The sequence below is a fragment of the Chiloscyllium punctatum genome, chromosome 45, assembly GCF_047496795.1.
Source record: "Chiloscyllium punctatum isolate Juve2018m chromosome 45, sChiPun1.3, whole genome shotgun sequence".
NCBI classification, from domain to species: domain Eukaryota; kingdom Metazoa; phylum Chordata; class Chondrichthyes; order Orectolobiformes; family Hemiscylliidae; genus Chiloscyllium; species Chiloscyllium punctatum.
This window is the reverse complement of record NC_092783.1, coordinates 15,985,304-16,007,436: the sequence shown is the minus strand read 5'-3', so window position 1 is coordinate 16,007,436 and position 22,133 is coordinate 15,985,304. Positions and strand designations below refer to the sequence as shown.

General features: G+C 42.4%; 1 long non-coding RNA gene across 1 annotated transcript; it reads left to right on the top strand.

Moving 5' to 3' along the window:
- The first annotated feature begins 465 nt into the window (after positions 1 to 465).
- On the top strand, positions 466 to 19,680 carry LOC140467186 (uncharacterized). The gene is made up of 3 exons (XR_011955356.1): positions 466 to 598; positions 10,575 to 10,661; positions 18,273 to 19,680. It is a non-coding gene; the product is annotated as an uncharacterized lncRNA (long non-coding RNA).
- Positions 19,681 to 22,133: the final 2,453 nt, after the last annotated feature.

The window sequence follows — 22,133 nt, the reverse complement described above, 5'->3', positions numbered from 1 at the left end:
TCAGAGTGGGTTGGATCATGCTGGGTGAGCCATCATGGGAATGTAATCTCCCTTGCTTACAAACTCACCAGTGTGGGACTAGAGCATTTGGTCCTTGCTTTCTCAGAAGTTCGTTCATTATAGTTTACACATATGCCAGCTTTGTCTCAGAAAATAAAACCTAATTGTTGACGCTTTAGAAAACTTTCTCCAATTTACAGTACTGAAACTGAACTAGCTTCCTTTCATCCTGTGTTCTCCTTCATGTATTTATCTACCTTCCCTGTAAACTGCCTAGTGTTTAGTCTTATGATTTAGTGTTATTTTATTAAAACATTGATGCAATAAATCTCTGTTCAGTTTGAGTTTGTTGCATGTGAACATAGTGCAATATTATATGGGCATGAAATAGCTTAAAATTCTAAAACTTGATGAAAATGTCAAGAGAGGCGTACCACTTGCTGCGGTATGGGATCATTGGGGAGTGGTTACAGCAGTTGCCACAGGGATGTGAAAGTAACAGTAAAGACAAACATAATAAGACTTGAGCCTTTTGGAGATTTACAGAACTGCAATGATTAGCAGCCTGCCTTCAACCCGAGCTTCCTGTCCGACTGAAGTGAGTCTTTTTTTATCCTATGATTGTCCTCTGCTTTTCCTCTTTTAAAAAAAAATCAGTACAGCTCTTTTCTCTTGTGTCGTATCTTTGTCTTTTTAATAACTGTGCAGCTTCTCTCACTGTTTCCCAGTGCAGCTTCCGCTGTTTGTGTGCATGGAGCCCCACAAGGCAGCCACACAATGCTGAGTCAGTCCAGATGCAAATATTGAGCCTGCCAGAAGCAGTGTGCCTGAAATGAAGTGGAAAGATGAGCTCTTTGACATTAGTCTTTCTGACATTCAAGTGGTTTGGTCTGGTGTGGTTTGGTCGACTGTGATGAAGTCCTGATATTTGACCATTAATAGTATGAGCATAACTTGTCAAACTTGGAAATTCTTCTGTGATTTTTAACTGTTATGTTCTGTGCTTTGTGGTGCACAGCATGATGTTCAGAGTCCCTATTTACAATTTTCATTGACTATCAGATCTGATCATTATCATTTCCATCATTGAAAAGAAAGAATTGCACTTGTGAATTTCAGAAGAAGAATCATTCTGGACTCAAAATGTAACTCTTACTCCTCTCTCCACAGATGCTGCCAGACCTGCTGAGTTTCTCCCGCATTCTCTGCACTTCTTTTTAACTTGCAGTTAACAGTCAGTTCTTGCTATTATGTGGTAATTCCGTTCTCATGCATTCCCATGTTATAAGAAAATCACACAATAGCAGCACCATTTAAACTAATGAGGCCAAAATTGCGTTATAACCAATACATGCTTTAAAAGCTTTAGAAGCAGTCAATCGTCAATCGCGTAATAGCGATTTTGTATGAATGAGACGCACGTTAGAACAAAACAACCTGTATGTTGATCCCTTCATGATCATCTGAAGTAGAAAGTTAACTACATACTTACTGTAAGAATAGCTCTTGAGCATGTGTGAATGGAACAATGTCATTGTGACACCTGATCACATGGAACTGGAGCCTTAGTCTGTGAGACTCCAGAAGTTGTCCTCTTTTAATATTCCTTTATATAGTTATGATCAATAAAACTTGTTTATATTCACTCACCTGACTGTCGATGGCATTGCCAGAACAGAAAGGTAAAATAGCCCACTGTAATGTGCAATGTCTGCGCCTCAGATGATGTTAAGAAACAAGATGAATTCTTCTTTATGAAAGGCCTATTGATTAATTTTTTAACCCTTTTGAGGTTAATAGCAAAATAAATTGACTCAGTGCTTTGGGAACTGCTCCCCCATTGCAGACAATCCAGCACTGCAGGAAGATAATGTGGAATCTTCCTTTCTGTCCCAGAAGAGAAAGCTGAAAATGGGAGAAAAGACTTCAGAAATAATGCTAACCAAGCACAAGAGGACACCCTGTATCTTTCAAGAGGGAAAACAAATAAGGAACACACCCCTAATGTTATTAATTTAGTGAATCAGAAGACTTAGATTTTGCTGCCCTCTTGGTTTCGTGTGGCACAGTTCGTGAGGACATGCAACAACATCAACCAGTTCCATACAATCCCTACATTATAGAAGCAGTCCATTCAGTCCATTGAATCCACACCAACCCTCTAAATAGTATTCCTCCCAAACCAACCACTGCTACCCTATCCTTGTAACCCTGCATTTCCCATGACTAATCCACCTAGCCTGCACATCCCTGGACACTAGGCACAATTTAGCATGGCCAATCCATCTAACCTGCACATCTTTGGACTATGGGAGGAAACCCACACAGACATGGGTAGAATATGCAATCTCCACACAGATAATTGCCAAAGGGTGGAATCAGACCCAGGCCCTTGGTACTGTGAGGCAGCAGTGCTAACAACTGAGCCGGCAGGCTGCCCCATGGAGCTCAAGAGAGAAATTTCTGCCTTTGATGAAGGCTGAATAAAACAGGGAACCAGAAAGAGATTGGCATCCCATATTCTCAGCTTTTACCCCACACCCATGAGACATAGTTGGCAAAATTTCAGGCATCTGAAGTTAAAGGAACTGCCAGTGTTGTGTTGTATTAGGTGGGAATGCCAGCTCACTAGGCAGTAAGGGCTTCTGCCCATGAAGAAGGTTTATGTCACCACTCTCAGTGCAGGAAAAACCAAGGATCCACTGGGTTTAAGGGGAAAAATAAATATCACTTCCTGGGATATCTAGAAGAATTTCTTCTAGCTAACCGGATATAGTTTGCTTCATGATACCAACTGGTTACAAGTTCCATTGATGTGAGCAATATTGTTTTCAAGACTCTGAGGAGGCCTAGATGTTAGGCCACACCCCTTTGAGCTCCTAAACTTTTCTGCCCAAACGTCTATATAATATCAAGATGGTGGATGGTGCTTTTAACGTTATTTGGTATGACCCTTTCCAGCTCCATATGCAACAGCTAAGTGCAATGGAAAGTAGAAGATGCTTGACACAAATGTAGCTGAACATCTAATGCTGGTTCAATCACAAATTAATGCACATGATTATTTAAAGATTTCTATAGACAGCAAAGTGACCAAAACATATGGGACGTCTTAGATTATGGAGTTGGAAAGTGAGGTTCAATCATGGATGGGAAGAGGTATCAGGTGTCCAATTCCGAATCACAGGTATTGAAGCTTCAGGCAGGACAGAGTCATAGAGATGTACAGCATGAAAACAGACCCTTCCATCCAACTTGTCCATTACGACCAGATATCCTAAATTAATCTAGACCCATTTGTCAGTATTTGACCCATGAACCTCTAAATCCTTCCTATTCATATACCCATCCAGGTGCCTTTTAAATGTTGTAATTGTACCAGCCTCCACCACTTCCTCTGGCAGCTCATTCTATACATGTATCACTCTCTGCATGAAAAGGTTAGATCCTTTATAAATATTTCCCCTCTCACATTAAACATATGCCCTCTAGGTTTGGATTCCCCAATCCTGTGAAAAAGACCTTTAAGAAAAGTCTATTTATCCTATCCATGCCCCTTATGATTTAATAAACCTCTATAAGGTCACCTCTCAGCCTCCGATGCCCCAGGTAAAATAGCCCCGGCCTATTCAACGTCTCCCTTATCTCAAACTCTCTAACCATGGTAACATTTTGTAAATCTTTTCTGCACCCTCTCAAGTATAACTACGTATTTGCTATATCAGGGATTCCAGATTGAATGCTATATTCTAAAAGTGGCCTCACCGATATCATGAATAGCTGCAACATGACCTCCCAACTCTTATACTTAATTTACCAAACACCTTCTTCACTCCCCTGTCTGCCTGTGACTCCTCCTTCAATGAACTATAAACCTGTTCCCCAAGGTTTCTTTGTTTGGCAACACTCCCCAGGACCCTTCCACTATGTGTACAAGGCCTTACCAAAATGGAAAACCTCACACTTATCTAAATTGAATTGAATTGAATTTATTGTCACACATACCGAGGCACAGCGAAAAGCTTTGTCTTGCGAGCAATACAGGTAGACCACATTTTAAATAGCATAGATAACTAAATAATAGGTAAACAGCAGCAAAACCAAAACATAGGTACAGTTAAATGCTAAGAGTTTGTAAGTCCATTCAGTAGTCTAACAACAGTAGGGTAGAAACTGTTTCAAAACCGGCTGGTGCATGTGTTCAGGTTTCTGTACCGTCTCCCCGATGGTAGAGGTTGTAGAAAAACATTGCCAGGGTGGGATGGATCTTTGAGAATGCTGGCGGCTTTTCCTTGACAGCGGGCCTGGTAGATGGATTCTGTAGATGGGAGGTTGGCCTTTGTGATGGTCTGGACCAAGTTCACCACTCACTGTAACTGTCGCTGATCATGAATAGTACAGTTGCCATACCAGGTAGTGATACATCCAGACAGAATGCTCTCAATGGCACACATCTAAAAGTTGGCAAGTGTATTCACCGTCATGCCAAATTTTCTCAGCTGCCTGAGGAAGAAGTGACGTTGTTGGGCCTTTGTAACCAGTGTGTCCATATGATGAGTCCAAGAAAGCTTGTTGTTAATGACCACTCCCAGGAGCTTGACACTCTCCACTCGTTCCACCCCTGTGCTGTTAATGTGTAGGAGGGCATGAGTAACATCTCGCCGAAAGTCAATAATGAGTTCCTTGGTTTTGCCAGCACTGAGAGTTAGGTTGTTTTCAGTGCACCATTTTTCCAGGTCTTCCACTTCCCATCTGTAGTCTGTTTCGTCACCATCTGAAATTTGACTGACTATGGTGATTTCATCAGTGAACTTGTAGATAGCATTAGTCTGGTATTTAGCGACACAGTCATGAGTATACAGTGAGTATAGTAGGGGGCTGAGTATGCACCCCTGAGGGGTTCCAGTGTTAAGTGTTAGTGAGGATGAAATATTGTACCCAATCTTCACTGATTGTGGCCTGTGGGTCAGGAAACTGAGGATCCGGTTGCAGAGAGTGGAGCTTAGTCCGAGATCACTATGTTTTGTAATCAGTCTCAAGGGGATAATTGTGTTAAAGGTTGAACAATAGTCAATGAGTAGGATTCTTACGTAGCAGTTCTTGGTGTCAAGATGTTCTAGGGAGGAGTGAAGGGCAAGTGATATGGCATCTGACATGGGTCTATTGGTCCAATAGGCAAATTGGAGTGGGTCAAGAGTAGTGGAGAGACTGGAGTTGATTAATACCGTGACCAGCGTTTCAAAGCATTTCATGACCACCAAAGTTAGGCCCACTGGGCGATCGTCATTGAGACATGCTGAATGAGCCTTCTTAGGCACAGGGATGATGTTAGCCCCCTTGAAACAGGCAGGGACAGTGGCCTGTCACAGGGAGAGGTTGAAGATGTCCGAGATGACCTCTGCCAGTTGATCTGTGCATGCTCTGAGTGCTCGGCCTGGTACTCCGTCTGGTCCTTGGGTTTACACAAAGGAAAACTGATTTGACCTCTGATACAGTGACTGTTGGGATAGGTTTGTCAGGACTGTCGGAATAGGTGTTACCTCTCCACAGAAAGTCTGCTCAAAGTGAACATAGAAGGTGTTGAGGCGATCTGGAAGGGATATGTCATCATCTGCTATCTTGCACTGTCTCTTTTTAGAACCTGTGATGTCAATCAATCCTTGCCATAGTCACCGGGGTCTATCTGGGTCTCTAGTTTGGATCGGCATTGGTCCTTGGCTGTCTTTAGATTATTTACAGTGTGGAAACAGGCCCTTTGGCCCAACAAGTCTACACCGACCCGCCGAAGCGCAACCCACCCAGACCCATTCCCCTACACCTAACACTACGGGCAATTTAGCATGGCCAATTCACCAAACCTGCACATTTTTGGATTGTGGGAGGAAACCGGAGCACCCGGAGGAAACCCACGCAGACAAGGGGAGAATATGCAAACTCCACACAGAGTCGCCTGAAGCAGGAATTGAACCCGGGTCTCTGGCGCTGTGAGGTAGCAGTGCTAACCACTGTGCCACCGTGCCGCCCACTTAATGGCTCTGCAAAGGTCATACTTGGATTCCTTATATTTGAGTGGGTCTCCTGATCTGAAAGCCTCACATCTAGTTTTTAGCAAGTTCTGTATGTCCTGATTCATCCGGGATTTCCTATTGGGGAACACCCGGATTGACTTCCTCGGTAAGTAGTCCTCCACACACTTGCTGATAAAGTCTGTGACGGTGGTGACGTACTCATCCAAGGTACCTGCGGCCTGTTGAACATGGCCCAGTCAGCTGATTCCAGACAGCACCGGAGTTGATCCGCTGCCTCCTTCGACCAGCACTGGACATTTATCCGCGAGGGGGTCTGTTGCTTGAGATTTTGCCTGTAAGTTGGGAGAAGAAACACGGCCTTGTGGTCGGAGTTCCCGAAATGAGGGCAGGGAATAGAGTGGTAGGTATCTTTCACAGTAGTGTAGCAGTGATCTAAAATGTTCAGGCCCCTGGTGGGGCAGGTAACATTCTGGTGGTACTTGGGAACACCTTCCTTAGATTGGCTTGATTAAAGTCACCAGTTGCAATAAACAGGGCCTTGGAATATTCAGTCTCCAGGGTGTTAGTGATGGATGTACAGCACATCCAGAGCTTCCTCAACCTTTACTCGTGGCAGTATGTACACAGGAGCTAGTATAGCAGCAGTAAATTCCCATGGTAGATAGAAGGGGCAGCATTTGATGGTGAGGAATTCAAGGTTTGGGGAGCAATGGCTGCCCAGGGTTGCAATGTCTGTGTGCCACAAGTTGTTGATTAAAAATCAAACCCTCTACCCTTTGTCTTACCCGAGGACGCTGCATGGTCCATATGATGGATGGAAAAATCATCAGCCTGAAGTGCATAGTCGGGAATGGATGGGTTGAGCCAGGTGTCTGTGAAGCAGAGTACACAGCAGTTCACTCTGGAAGCTGAGCTGTGATCCGAGTTCATCCATCTTGTTCTCCAGAGATTGTACATTTGCTAGGAGTAAGCTGGGGGCGGGGGTGGGGTGGGGGGGGTTTAGGTGGGGGGGGGGGGGGGGGGTGGTTCTTCAAATCGCATAGTCTCAGTCTTACTAGCATGCTTACCCTGTTTCCTCGCAGGTTTCTTACATTTGAGTGTCCCATGTTCTGGTGGAGTGGATTGTGACTGCTTCCAGTTAAGCGATCCTTCCTAGGACCCTGTGGAGCAGATAGGTTGCAGTTTTGTGTATGTTTGCAGAGGGTCTGCTTCAGACCCAGTGTAGCAGGTAATTTACTGTGTGGTTTTTAAGTTCGCTTAGGATCCAGTGGAGAAAGTAAGTTTCTGCTTGTGTTCCAATTTGCCCAATTAGTTCCTGGTTTCAGTTGCTGCCAATTTGCTGCTCCAGGGAGCCACATTTTTTACAGAAGTGTTTGGGCTGCTTTCCAGGGATGTTCTGGTAGATTTCATGTCAGGCAGGTGTCTTATGGGGTTGGGAAAGTTTCGTGTCAGTTCTCCTTCCTGGGCCAGGTCTTTTGGGTCCCTCCATTTTCCTGCCAGAAATTAAACTTCATCTGCCATTCCTTGGCCCAATGGCCCATCTGATCAATGTCCCATTGTACTCCAAGATAACTTCCTTCACTGTCCACTACATGGATGATGTCCCACCTATAATGATAGGAACCAATTGTCCAATATCATTACAATCAGGCACAGAGAACGCCAACCTCTAACTTGCATGTTTAAAGAAAAATATTGAAACCTCAGTGACAGTCCATCTTTTGGTAGATCAATAACTGCCAGCAGCTGATAAAAAAAACTATCCAAATAAAAGGCTATGCTTAAGCCAATAGGAATGTTTGACTAAGATTCAAGAATTAGCACTGTTACCTCACAGGCTAGAGACCCGGGTTCAATTCCTGCCTCAGGTGACTCTCAGTGTGGAGTTTGCACATTCTCCCCGTGTCTGCGTGGGTTTCCTCCGGATGCTCCAGTTTCCTCCCACAGTCCAAAAATGTGCAGGTCAGGTGAATTGGCCATGCTAAATTGCCCGTAGTGTTAGGTGAAGGGGTAAATGTAAAGGAATGGATCTGGGTGGATTGCGCTTCGGCGGGTCGGTGTGGACTTGTTGGGCCGAAGGGCCTGTTTCCACACTGTAAGTAATCTAATCTAGTAATCTAATGGCCCGTTCAGTCTCCTGAGCCAATGAGACTCTTGAAGCTTCAGCTCCTCCGATGGAGATGAGGAGAAATGCTATCTTTTGGAAAGTTGTTAATCTGTGGAATTCTGTTCACCAGAGACCAGGGCATTGAATTGATTCAAGGCTGAGTGAGACAGATTGTTTATAGACAAGGGAGTCAAGAGTATTGGGAGTCAAGAGTCAGATCAGATGCGATTGTGTTGATTTATGGACTTTTAACAAAAAGAAATTACTCACTCATGAACGCTGCTGGGTGGACTGATGTTTATTGCCATCTCTAGTTTCCTTTGAGAAGGTGATAGTGAGCTGGCTTGTTAAATCGTACAGGGCTGCTCACCAGAAATGAGAGTGCATATAGTTAAACTGTGCACCTATTTCTAGCCTGTCCCACAAGGGGAAACATATTCTCAGAATGTATCCAATCCAGTCCCTTGAGCACCTTATATGTTTTGATAAGATCACCTCCAATTTTTCTCTACTCTGATAGATACAGGCCCAATGTTTTGAATCTTTCTTCATTAGATAAGCCCACCATCCCAGAAATGAGTCAAGTAAGCCTTCTCTGAACTGTTTCTAATACAATTATATCCTTCTACAACTAAGGAGGGTAAGCTTGTACTCAGTACTGCAGATATCAGATCAATATTCAGTGGTCAGAAATTATTGATCCACATAAATGACAGCTGAAGTCTGCAATGGAATCAGCAAGCCATGGAAAAGCTTCAGGACATTTTCAATTAATAAATACAAGACCCAGAATGTCAAGAATTGGCAAGTGCCTTGGAGTAGCTTAAAGTTGAGGATAAAAAGGAACTCAAACCAATCAATGTTATGCAAGATTTGAATAAGTCAAACTAATTCAAAGAAACTGCAGACCTATGAAACCTGGTTATTGTCAGTCGCATAACACAATCAAACCACAGGGATTAAAAAGAAAATTTGCAGAAGTTTTCTAAGAATCCTGTGCAGAGATAACCAGTGTTCCCATTCAACTGGCACACGTAGAGATAGTTTGATGGAGGAGAAAGTCTTTCTTTTGTGGAAATACAAAGAGCTCAAAGTTAATATGAACTATTATGTAAGGAGACTTTTATTGTACAGGCATGATTAAGTTTGGTTTTAATAAGTTTCCTTTTGTTTGTAGCCTTTCCTGAAGATGAGAGATCTGTTGCTGACTGTCAGCTGTCCTCATGCAAATCAGTTTCTTGGCAATGTTACTTAGGTACAGGGTATTTTTGTTGTCAACGTCACTGTGCTTGCAGGTCAGATGACTTCTGCATAAACAGAATCTCCTGGGTCAATTAACAATGTTTCCTTCCAAATGAAAATCCCAAATATTAAGTCAGTTGAAAGAATTAAAGATTAATAATTCACTGGAGTACTCTGCAGTGCTGTCAATATGTAAATAAATATGGCAGCCAAAGTGAGCTCAGCAAGAGACCACAGGCAGTGATGAGATTAAGGCCAAATGTTTTATCGTGGTGTTGCCTGAGGTGTAAGCATTGGCCACAGTACTGGGGAGAAATCTCCCACTCTTCATTGAATCAAACCAAGGTATTCTTTATGCCCATCTCAGATGGCAGGTGGGGTATGACTTAACATTGCAACCAAAAGAGGACACTGCAAACACTGCAGCACTTCTTCAACATTTCTGCATGCAAGATGTAACTGGTGGCTTTTAAAACAGAAAACTAGCCACTAATCCATTCTTAGTTTCCCTTTAGTGGTACAATTAGCGATACTCATGTGCTTGACATTTCATACCTTGAGATCAATTCAAATGTGTGTCCTTTGAACTGTCTGATGACACTTTTCATGGTTCAAAATGAAGACTCCTTTTCGTCATCTACAGGGCAACTAGGAATCAGGAATAAATAGGAGTTTCACCAGTGCCTTCCATATCCCAGGAATGCGTTTTAAAAAGTCTTTCTTAAAATCAACAAAACTCACATTCTCAGTGATGTAACAATGCACATCTCCCTTTCTGCCAATCCCCTTCCTTACTCAATTAAATCAGATCAGTTGGCTTTGAATCCCAGGCCATTGTTGTTCATAACAATGTCCGAAAACCTGTGAAGGCACAAACCGTGCCATTGGTAGCAAGTCCCATAAACTGTCTTCCTTGTCTATTCAAGTCTCCTACATGTACCAGACTTCCTGAAAATTCCCGGTATCCTGAAAGACCCTGACTGTTGACAACCACAGAGCCTGAGTAAATGGAGTTTTGCACATTATCAGCCCATGAATTAACACAATTCATTAAAGAATTGAAACCTTGCTGGATTCCATCAAAATTTAAGATTGACAATCACTGTGGAATATTGCCTTTTATTTTCTGATAACATGGTGTTTGCATTTGTGAATTTGTCCCACTGATTGAGTGCCGTTTTGTCTGATCTTTACAGAATGGCTGCAACATCGGATGAATTTAATAGAGCTGTTGATGTTGAAATTAGTAACAACACCGAGAATCAATTCTTCACCTCACCTGCGTGAGTATTCAAAGGTATAACTGTATGTTCCAGACCAGGAAGAAACCCAGTTTAATTGCATAGATTGAAACAGTTACCAACTTGGATGTAACATTCATTGGTTCCAGTTGCCAGGTAGTTGAGGCTTTTCCCGGTTGGAAAGGTTGAAACTGATCCATCTCCCTGCTGATAAAACAATTATTTTTTTTTTTGCTTATTTGATTGATTCAATGAAGAGTGGGAGATTTCTCCTAAGTACTGTGGCCAATGCTTACACCCCAGGCAACATCACGCTAAAGCATTTGGCCTTAATCTCATCACTGCCTGTGGTCTCTTGCTGAGCTCACTTTGGCTGCCATATTTATTTACATATTTACAGCACTGCAGAGTACTCCAGTGAATTATTAATCTTTAATTCTTTCAACTGACTTAATATTTGGGATTTTCAATTGGAAGGAAACACTGTTAATTGACCCAGGAGTTTCTGTTTATACAGAAGTCATCTGACCTGCAAGCACAGTGACGTTGAACCCAATTTATGTAACAGGAAATGAACAAAGCCACCTTAAATGAGTTAGCGACCCTTGCACATCAGCATGATGATGTAGCCAATCTTGAAAAACCAAAGAAGAAACTGAAAGAGAAACTGGCAGGAGCAGCACGTTTCAAACCTTAATTTGGAGAACACATTCAACCTTAGATAAATCCTTCAGTAGGCACTTTCGCTACAAACATGCACACAATTTCATTCATCTCCAGGAAAGTAGTTTCTTAGTCGTAGTCATAGAGATGTACAGCATGGAAACAGACCCTTTGATCCAACTGTCCTCTCTTGGGGTAGTGGATGAAGCTGGCTATGAAGAAAATCATGAACCATTGAAAGTATCCAGCAATATTCATGCAAGATATTCCAATAAAACTACAGCATAATCTCAAAAAGAAAGCAATCCTGTCTCCCAAGTTTACTGCTCGCAATAGCTTTTCTCTACACTTTTGCATAAATTTCTGCCAAGAAAATGGAAGAAGATAAAAATCAGTTCCTTAACGACCCAGCAGCAACATAGCTTCAGAGATTACAGGAATGTTGATTGCAGATTGGAATCTGTCTTTGTCCAGCAGCAGCTACAGTGTACAAGGACGGCTTCTTGCCATTCATACATTTTTGCTCCTTCTGAGTGCCATTTGCAAAGGCCAGGTGGCCTACAGCTTCACTGAGTGCTGACTGATCAGCACACTGGCAGTCCCCGCATTCTGAATGGGTTTCATTCTGGAGTCTGTTTGCAAGTCAAATTATTGTCAAGTTGGAACACAAAACATGACAGTGGAAAGCAGCTGTTCATAATTACATTGTCGGGTCTTTAATTACAACCATGTATGGTATCGCATTCGTAACAACAAGCATTCATAAGTCGGATGTCTGTAAATCGGGGACCGTCTGTACAGCTAAAGCTGTCCTGCTGGGGGGTGGGCAGTTCAAGAACAGGCACCAAAATCACAACAGGTTAATTAGGTTCTCGCTGACCAGAACGTTTTCTGTTTTGAGAAGAGATGGTAGTATACGTGTCTGTTTAATTCCAAGGTGACTGAATTTTGCACTAAAAAAGATGCCCAGCTAAGAGTCCAACCCTGGAAGAGCTGAGCCCCAATATCTCAAACACTGAGCATTTTGCCAAGCTTGATGTCAAAACCAAATTGTTCCTTAAATCTCTCAGCAGTCACAGGAACTGACAACCTTTCAAACACCTTACAATAGATCCAGTTTCTTCACATTACTATTTGGATTATCTGTTAGCCAGGATATATTTCAACAACATGTGGATTACATTGTTAAAAATCTATCAGGTTATCTCTGTTTCACAGATGACATTGCAGTCCTCAGAAGATCTGACCATGAGCACAACACAATCTTCCGAATTAGATGATTTACAAAGGTGTCTCAGTTTCTTCAACTTTGTAATCCCTGTATGTTCCAAATCCTGTGACTAAAGTCTCTCCAATTTGAATCATCCTCACAAAACACAGCATACACATGGCAGGAAAATCGCCAGTGTATCTTTCAGCCTCTGAAGCATATTTTATCATCCTGCAGTGTGATCTTCAATGTTTTGTTCCCTGAAATCTTAGCATACTGTAAGTAGATGCTTCCCAGAAAACCTTGAGATGATATCTATTACAGGATAGCAAGGCAATTCAGTTTGGTTCTAAGATCCATACGACAATGCAGGTGAACAACAATTGACCATTGAAAGGAAAACCTCTGCTCTAGTTTTTGGAACACAATGGTTTCAGGTGTAGCTACCTTGCAAGAATTTCACTGTTCATACTGATCACAAATCATTTAAAAGAAATTGTCAAAAACCTCAAATAAGTGCACCTCTACAACTCCAAAGACAATTTGGGAAGTTTTCAAGGCTACTTGTTTCAAAGTAGACACAAATCAGGTTCCCTAAAGGTCAATTCCAATACTGTGAGCAAATTTCCAAATCCTAATAAAAATAAAAGATCTACAAGTGGCGATTAGCAAATCTGAACTGGAATGTAGTCTCAACAACAGTCTTATGCATTTTGGTCACTGCCAGTCAGATCAGATTCAGCAAGTTACAACAATTGATGATCAGCTGCAAAAATATCATCATTTGCCTGAACACCAGCTCAGATCCCTGAGCTCATCCATTTCCTCTTGACATTCAGAAATGAGTCCGTACTCTCTGAGAATGTAATCTTCAAAGACAAGCAGGTAGTTATTCTACAAGCTCCATGTTGAACCATGCTGGATCATATTCATATGCGCCATGAGGATCCTGAAAAAAACCCAAGGGGTTGGCATGAGAACCCACATATTGTGCCAGCAACAATAAGGACAATGATCAATTCATTAAGTTGTGTGATACATATCAACTCCGTAAACCGAAGCAATTAAAGGCACCTGTCATCTCCCACAGGATCTCGCTTTACTAAAAACATTACATAATGGATATTTTCCATGTCCAAAGACATGATTAGATTCAAATGACTGGCTATTTCACCAAATTTCCTTTTGTGCCAAAAATCAAAGATACTGCCAGTGCATCAGTTGTTGACAAATTGACTATTATATTCCTCAACAAATTGTGCCTGACAATGGTTTGCAGTACGCTGGGCATGTAGGAAATGGGGTGTTTAACATATTACACCTTCCCCTCACTAGCCTCAGTATAAGCCTCACAGAATGCACCATTCACATAGTAAAAGTTATGATAATCATAACTTGTCAAGATTTTTGGATAGCTACACTATATCCATGTGCTACTCATCAAACTTTAGCCTCACCAATAGCTGTCATGCTTCAGCAGATAGATGAGGAAAGTTCTTTTCTCAAACTTTAACCATCCAACCACATGTGCATGAGGTTGGGAAGAAGGTCTTAATGGTAGAAGAGTGTGCAAACAGTTATCCCAACTTGAACCAACTCAAACCAAGGATCAGATTTTGAGATTTTCACACGATCACATGGATCTGTGGACAGATACTACATCATTGTATCCAGCCTTGGTCATGTGATGTTGTGATGACCAATGGACAAGCCCTAGAAAGAATAAGTCAACTTATCCAATTTGAATTTCATCACCCATGCAGAAAGTATCAAGCAGGACAAATCCCAAATGATATTCAACAAACAGCCCACTACAGATTGTGATCTGATCATGTTATATGTCAAAATTATATATCCATGTCATCATTGTACATGTTTGTAAAAAAAATTCCGAACTTTTAAAGGGAAAAGGGGGATGATGTATTAAAACGCAGACTCCAGGCCCAAGAGGCAGTGTAGCTTTAAAACAGTCACATGATATCCTGGTTTGTGACATTCCAGCATAAGAGGTCCTTGCAGTGACTTATTTGCTCTCACTGCAAGGGAGTATTAGATTAGATTACTTACAGTGTGAAAATAGGCCCTTCGGACCAACAAGTCCACACCGACCCGCAACCCATTCCCCTACATTTACCCCTTCACCTAACACTACGGGCAATTTAGCATGGCCAATTCATCTGACCTGTACACTTTTGGACTGTGGGAGGAAACCCACGCAGACACGGGGAGAATGTGCAAACTCCACACAGTCGCCTGAGGCGGCAATTGAACCCAGCTCTCTGGCACTATGAGGCAGCAGTGCTAACCACTGTGCCACCATGCCACCCATATGGTTTGGTATGTCAGTCAGTTACATATATGCAATGTGTCAGAGGTAGAAGTAGATAGAATTTTGATTGCCAAAGGGATTAAATATTATCCAGGATATGCAGAGATAAAGAATTGAGGTTAAAATCAGGTCAGCCGTAATCTTATTGAATGGAAGAGCAGCACTGAAGGGCTGAATGGCCTACTTTCGTTCCTTGTTTGTATGTTCTTATGTGACAGTAATAGTAAGCACAGAACACACATTATGTAAAAGCTTGAGGTATAATAGTGGAAAATGCAAGGTTTATTAATGGACATAAAAACATTCATCTCAACAAGAACCAGGGCTGAATTGTACGTGTTTTTGGATAAGTCTGAGTTGTATTGGGGTTTTTGGAGGGATTTCCCCTGTAAGGCCTAGCAAGTTTTCTCACTGTATCTTACCAAACTTGCCTGATTAACTACCTACCCCACCCCTATACCATCCCTCACATCCGATTCCAGCCATATCTTACCACACCCCACTCCCAGAACACCTTGCTACTCTGTGGATATCTCAGAATTCACCAGCAATCCTTGTCTTCAAAAAGTTTATAGAGTACTGTGTATAATTATTGATATTTTCCAGACAAACATAAAAATGCGACAAAATGGACTAAAATTAGCGTCAGAGGCTGAGGAGTGACCTTATAGAGGTTTATAAAAATCATTTAAGAAGTCGCAGCACAACATTAAGCTAGAGCTTTCTTGATAGTTTTACTGGTCCAGTGTGTGTGATAATAGTTTGCTGTTTGTAGAAGCTAGTTTTGTACAAATTGCCTGTTTTTTTTCTTATGTTACATCAACAACTACATTTCAGAAATACTTACCTAACCTTAAAATGTTTTGGGTTATCCTGAGGTTTTGGTAAGTACTATATAAACGTAAGGATTTTACTTTGATAAAATTACATGTTTCACAAGATGTGCAGCACTGAACAGGGCCAAGCAACCTAAGTGGTCCATGCCGATGTTAATGTAAGTCTTCTCCCACCAGTCGCTACTAACCCTAGCAGCACAACATTCAAGTTCTTTCTCCCAAATGTACTCATCTTTGCTCCCATTAAGTAGATAAATTATTCACTAAAAGTAAATATGTATCACACACATAGTTTAAGGTCTCAGTTGGTTTTGCCTTCACTTGACAAGCAGGGGGCTTTGAAAAGATCTCTGATGCTGTAAAATTTCCCATGAGTTGCTTTGAACTCAGTTGGCCTTGATGCACACTTACATTTATGTACCACCTGTAAAATAGGCAAACAGATCAAGGAGCTTCACAGGAATGGAATCAGGCACAAGAAGGAGATAATAAAATGGGATGACTGAAATTTTGGTGCATTTGATCTTAAATATAGAAACTAGGAGCAGGAGTAGCCTATTCAGCCCTTCGAGCCTACTTTGCTAGTCATTACGACCATGTGTGAAGAGAGAAGAGGGTTGGCAAGGGTGGATCCCCAACTCACAGCCGATTTAGCTGAAGGAAAAGGTAGGCCAAAGAGAATGAGGGTATGTCAGAAATCATGGCAACCTTGAGGCTTCTGTCTGTAGATAATTGAGACTCACAACTGCAGTCTGCCCAGTTCTCTGTGTCAGGACTGGAGAGTTTGCAGCGCTAAAACAACGTTTGACTTCCAGCATTTTTAGAGTCATAGAGACGTACAGCACAGAAACAGACCCTTCGGTCCAACCCGTCCATGCCGACCAGATATCCCAACCCAATCTAGTCCCACCTGCCAGCACCTGGCCCATATCCCTCCAAACACTTCCTATTCATATACCCATCCAGATGCCTTTTACATGTTGCAATTGTACCAGCCTCCATCACTTCCTCTGGCAGCTCATTCCACACACGTACCAACCTCTGCATGAATAAGTTGCCCCTTAGGTCTCTTTTATATCTTTCCCCTCTCACCTTAAACCTATGTCCTCTAGTTCTGGACTCCCCCCTCCCAGGGAAAAGACTTTGTCTATTTAGCCCATCCCTGCCCCTCATGATTTTATAAACCTCTATAAAGTCACCTCTCATGATTTTATAAACCTCTATAAGGTTACCCCTCAGCCTCTGACCCTCCAGGGAAAGCAGCCCTAGCCTATTCAACCTCTCCCTGTAGCTCAAAGTTTAATTAGCAGTGTTTGTGTTTAAAATAAACAAGATGAACTAACTTGATATGAATCCACTAAGGATAATATGGCACAATTTCATTTCCTGGTTGGTTTATTTTGGTATTTTTGATTATGATTAATTTGCTGTTGGCCCCCTATTCAGACTTTTAGAGACTAATCCTTCTCTGGCTGTAATTGTAAGGAAATGCTGTCAGAGGTTTGAATAAATATCTACTTAATTGGAGGCAGTTCACTGGGGACAGTTCAGAGAAGATTCAGGTGGATGATATCTGGTATGGAGGCATTGCCTTATGAACAAAGGCTAAACAGTTTGGGACTTTATTGAATTGAAGGTTCTGAAGGAGGCTCACTGGACCTGAAACATTAACGCTGCTTTCTCTGTACAGATGACGCCAGACTTGCTGTGTTTCTCATTCAATTTCAGTTTGTGTTTCAGATTTCCAGTGGCACGATGGCTCAGTCGTTAGCACTGCTGCCTCATAGTGCCGGGGACCTGGGTTCCATTCCAACCTCAAGTGACTCTCTGTGTGGAGTTTGCACGTTCTCCCTGTGTCTGTGTGGGCTTCCGCCAGGAGCTCCAGGTTTCTCACCCACCCCCTCCCTCACCCCACCCTCCCCCCCACCCCCGCCACCAGTCCTAAGATGTGCAAATTGTCCATAGTGTTCAGGGATGTGTAGGTTAGATGCCTTAGCCATGGGAAATGCAGATTTACGGGGATAGGGAAGGAGGATGTATCTGAGTAGGATGCTTTTCAGAGGTTTGGTGTGGATTTGTTGGGCTAAATGGCCTGTTTCCACACTATGAGGCTTCTGTGGTATAATAATTCTATAATCTGCAGTTCTTAGTTTTTTGTTTGGGACTGTACTTACTGCAGTTTGGAGGAATGAGAGGTGATCTCTTTGAAACATATAGGATTCTTAAGGGGATTGACAGGGTAAATGCTGAGGCGATGTTTCCCCTCATTGGAGAGTTAAGGACTAGAGGACATAACATCAGCACAAAGGGATGCTGATTTAAGACCGAAGTAATGAGGAATTTCTTCTTAAAGAAAATTTGGGAGTCTTAAGAACTCTTTGCACAGAGAGCTGTGCGGGCAGAGTCCTTGTTTATCTTTCAGGCTGAGATAGATTTTTGATCAAGGGTTATTGATCAAGAGAATTAAGGGTTACGGGGAAAAGGCAGGAAAACGGTTGTGAGGAATGTCAGTTTATCTGTGATCCTATTGAATGGCGGAGCAGGGTTGAGGGGGCAAAAGGCCTACTCATGTTCCTACTTCTTGTGCTTTTAACACACTATGTTCTTCTCTCTAGGGTGTACATTTACAGTGGTTATGTATACAACTTACCAACACCCTTGATCAATCCCGGGAAGAAAGGAGATGCTCTGTTTGTTCGGACTTCAGGCACAGCCCGCGGTAGTGTTGGGGTGCTCACCTATGCTTTTGGTCATACCCAGTTCTCACTGCTCTTTTCAAACCCCTATGATTATAATCTATACTCTACAGTTTTTGCTGTATACATCCCAATTGAGCCTGAGCTGACAGACGAAAACCTGTATTACAAGATGTACTATGAACTTGAACCTTCAAGTTATTTTGCTAAAGCAGAATTGAGTTCAGGATCTGAACAAATTCTTGTCAGTGGAGGGAATGTAGTTATTTCAGCTACTGTAACAAAAACGGGAAATTGCTCCATCACTATCAGAGATGGTTGGCTGGCTCATAATGACGAAACTTGATTTTTCAGAAATTTTTCCACTCCGTCAGTAATGACGCTATCACAAATTCATTTTTTTGATAGTATTTGATAATATCAGCCTTGTATATCACTCAGAACAATTCATAAGAAATGCTAACTAATGTAAAAGGAAAACAACATTTATATGGTATGAAGGGAATGCTGATTACTTGACAAACAGACTCTAATTGTTAGATATACTGCCATGGAGAATGCTCCAATTAATGATGATTCACAGTTAAATATCAAGTTGAGTCTAAATTTTAAACACAGATTGGTCAAGGCATTACCAATAGAAAAATACACCAGAGAATGGCTGCCATCTACTTCGTTGCATTGAGACAAAATCTGCCTTTTTTGTTTAGCAATATTCACACCTTTCTGATATATCTCAAAATATTGTGGTAATCAAATGTACTCAGCTTTGAAAATGCTTCGCTAGCAAATGTCATTATAAAGCCAGTTGATCTTGATCCTCCCTCAGGTTTGGAGGTGCCATATTGGACTGGGGGAGGGGGGGTGCGGTGCATGGACAAGGTTAAAAATTGCACAACACCAGGTTCTAGTCCAATGGGTTTATTTGGAAGTGCTAGCTTTCAAAGCACTGCTTCTTCATCAGGTGGTTCCCAACACCCACCTGATGAAGGGGCGGTGCTCCAAAAGCTAGTGTTCCAAATAAACCTGTTGGACTAGAACCTGGCAGTGTGCAATTTTTAACTCCCTCAAATTGAACCTTTAAAGTTTACAGATGCCAAATGTTGAACAAAATAGAGCATGGGAAGTATTTTTTAAATTTTGAAGCAGTTTATTGATTGTGTGAACAATTCTAATGTAACCATGGAATCATGTAACCTGACTGCACTGGTTAAATCGTTGTAAGCTTCATTCTGTAGTTGTGATTGACACTCACTCTGTTATACAATAGTGTAATGCAAGGGATGTAGGGAACAGAGGGCAAATAAAAGGTTTGAACATGAATAAATATTTCAGTGAGCCTGTTTTATTTATCATGAACACAATGCAGAAGAATGTTTCACAAATTGATCCCAATAGCAGTGTTTCTATTCTGAGGAAGGGTCACTGTACCCATAACAGTAACTCTGATTTCTTTTCACAGATGCTGCCAGACCTGCTCAGATTTTCCAGCAATTTCTGTTTTGTGTGTGTGTGTTTGTGTGCACGTGTGTGGTGTGTGTGTTGTGTGTGTGCACGTGTGTGTGTGTGTGTGTGCACATGTGTGGTGTGTGTGTGTGTTGTGTGTGTGTTGTGTGTGTTGTGTGTGTGTTGTGTGTGTGCACGTGTGTGTGTGTGTGTTGTGTGTGTGCACGTGTATGTGTCTGTGTGTGTACGTGTGTGTGTGTGTGTGCACGTGTGTGTGTGTTGTGTGTGCACGTGTATGTGTCTGTGTGTGTACGTGTGTGTGTGTTGTGTGTGTGCACGTGTATGTGTCTGTGTGTGTACGTGTGTGTGTGTCTGTGTGTGTGTCTTTGTGTGTGTGTGTGTGTGTGTGTGTCTGTGTGTGTGTGTGTGTGTGTGTGTGTGTAGTTTTTTTGTACCTGTTAGCTGTCTAGTCCAGATGGTTCCACCCTCATTTAAAGAATTGGCACAAGAACACATCGTACCTGAAATGCAGCTCTCTTGATGTTCTGACATGCTGCTGGTGTCTTCTACTGTGAGACCTGATGCAAAGTTTCTATTTAGCTTCGTCATCATTTCTTTGTTCCCATTACTACTTCTCCATCCTCATTTGCCAACAACACTCCCTCTTACCTTTTATATATCTAAAATAATTCCTGCAATCTTCTTTTATATCACTAGCTAGCTGACCCACATGTTTCATTTCTGCCCCCCTTTCTTTTTTAGTTATCCTAACCTGATTTTTAAAACCTTCCCCATTTCTCTGGCTTCTCACTAACCTTCAACATATTGTATGCTTTTCCTTTTGCTTTTAAGCTGTCACTGACTTCTGTTGTCAACCAGTGTTTCCTCATCCTTCCCTTAGAATGTTTCTTCTTCCTTGGGATGAATTTCTGCTGTGCCTCCTGAATTACCCACAGAAAGTCCTGCCATTGCTGCTCCACTGTCTTCCTTGCAAGATTCTACTTCCAATCAACTCCGACCAGCTCCCCATTCATGTCTTTATAGTTAACTTTATTCTGCTATCATGACTTATTTCTGATTCCAGCCTCTCCCTCCCAAACTACATAACATGATCATTGCCCCCTAATGGTTCCTTCACCTTCAACTCACTAATTCTGTCTGCCTTATTACACATCAGTAAATCCAGAAATGCCTGTTCCCTATTAAGCTCCAATGCAAGCTGCTCCAAGAGACCACATCACAGACATTCCATGAATCTCTTGTGATCCGCCACTAACTTGATATCCCAGTCCCCTTGCCTATTAAAGTCCCCATGATTATTAAATAAGTGCCTTTTAACATGCCTTTTCTCCTGATTTACTTTCTTCACCACACCCTGCTAAGAGGCCTGTACACAACTCCCATCAGCGTCTTTTCTCTTTTGCAGTTCCTCAATTCTACCCACACAGATTCTGTGCCTTCTGACTTCATATTTGTTATGACCAATCCTTATTAATTTCATTTCTTACAAACAAAACCCATCTACCTGTCCTTTCGTTAGGACTTGTATCCTTGGTTATGGAATTCCCAGCCTGAGTCCCCTTGCAGCTATACCTCTGATACCCACAATAGTATATCTGCCAAGTTTAATCTGTGCTACAAGCTTCTTTATCTTGTCTCATATACTGTGTGCATTTAAGTACAACACCCTCAGTCCTGGGCGAAAGTGAGGCCTGCAGATGCTGGAGATTAGAGTCAAGAGTATGATGCTGGAAAAGCACAGCAGGTCAGGCCGCATCCGAGGTGCAGGAGAATCAACGTTTTGGGCAAAAGCCCTTCATCAGGAATGAGGCTTGTGAGCCAAGAGGATGGAGAGATAAATGGTAGGGAGGCGGGGCTGGGGGGGGAAGGTAGCTGAGAGTGCAAGGTAGGGGTAAAGGTGATAGGTCGGAGGGTGGAGTGGATAGGTGGGAAGGAAAATGGACAGATAGGACAGGTCATGAGAGCGGTGCCGAGTTGGAAGGTTGGAGCTGGGATAAGGTGGGGGGAAGGGAAATGCAGAACCTGGTGAAATCCACATTGATGCTATGTGATTGGAGGGTCCCAAGGCGGAAGATGAGTTGTTCTTCCTCCAGGCGTCGGGTGGTTAGGGTTTGGCAATGGAGGAGGCCCAGCACCTGCATGTCCTTGGTGGAGTGGGAGGGAGAGTTGAAGTATTTGGCCACGGGATGGTGGGGTTGATTGGTGCCAGCGTCCCGGAAATGTTCTCTGAAGCGGTCTGCAAGTAGGCGTCCTGTCTCCCCAGTGTAGTGGAGACTGCATCGGGAGCAACGGATACTGTAAATGACGTGTGGA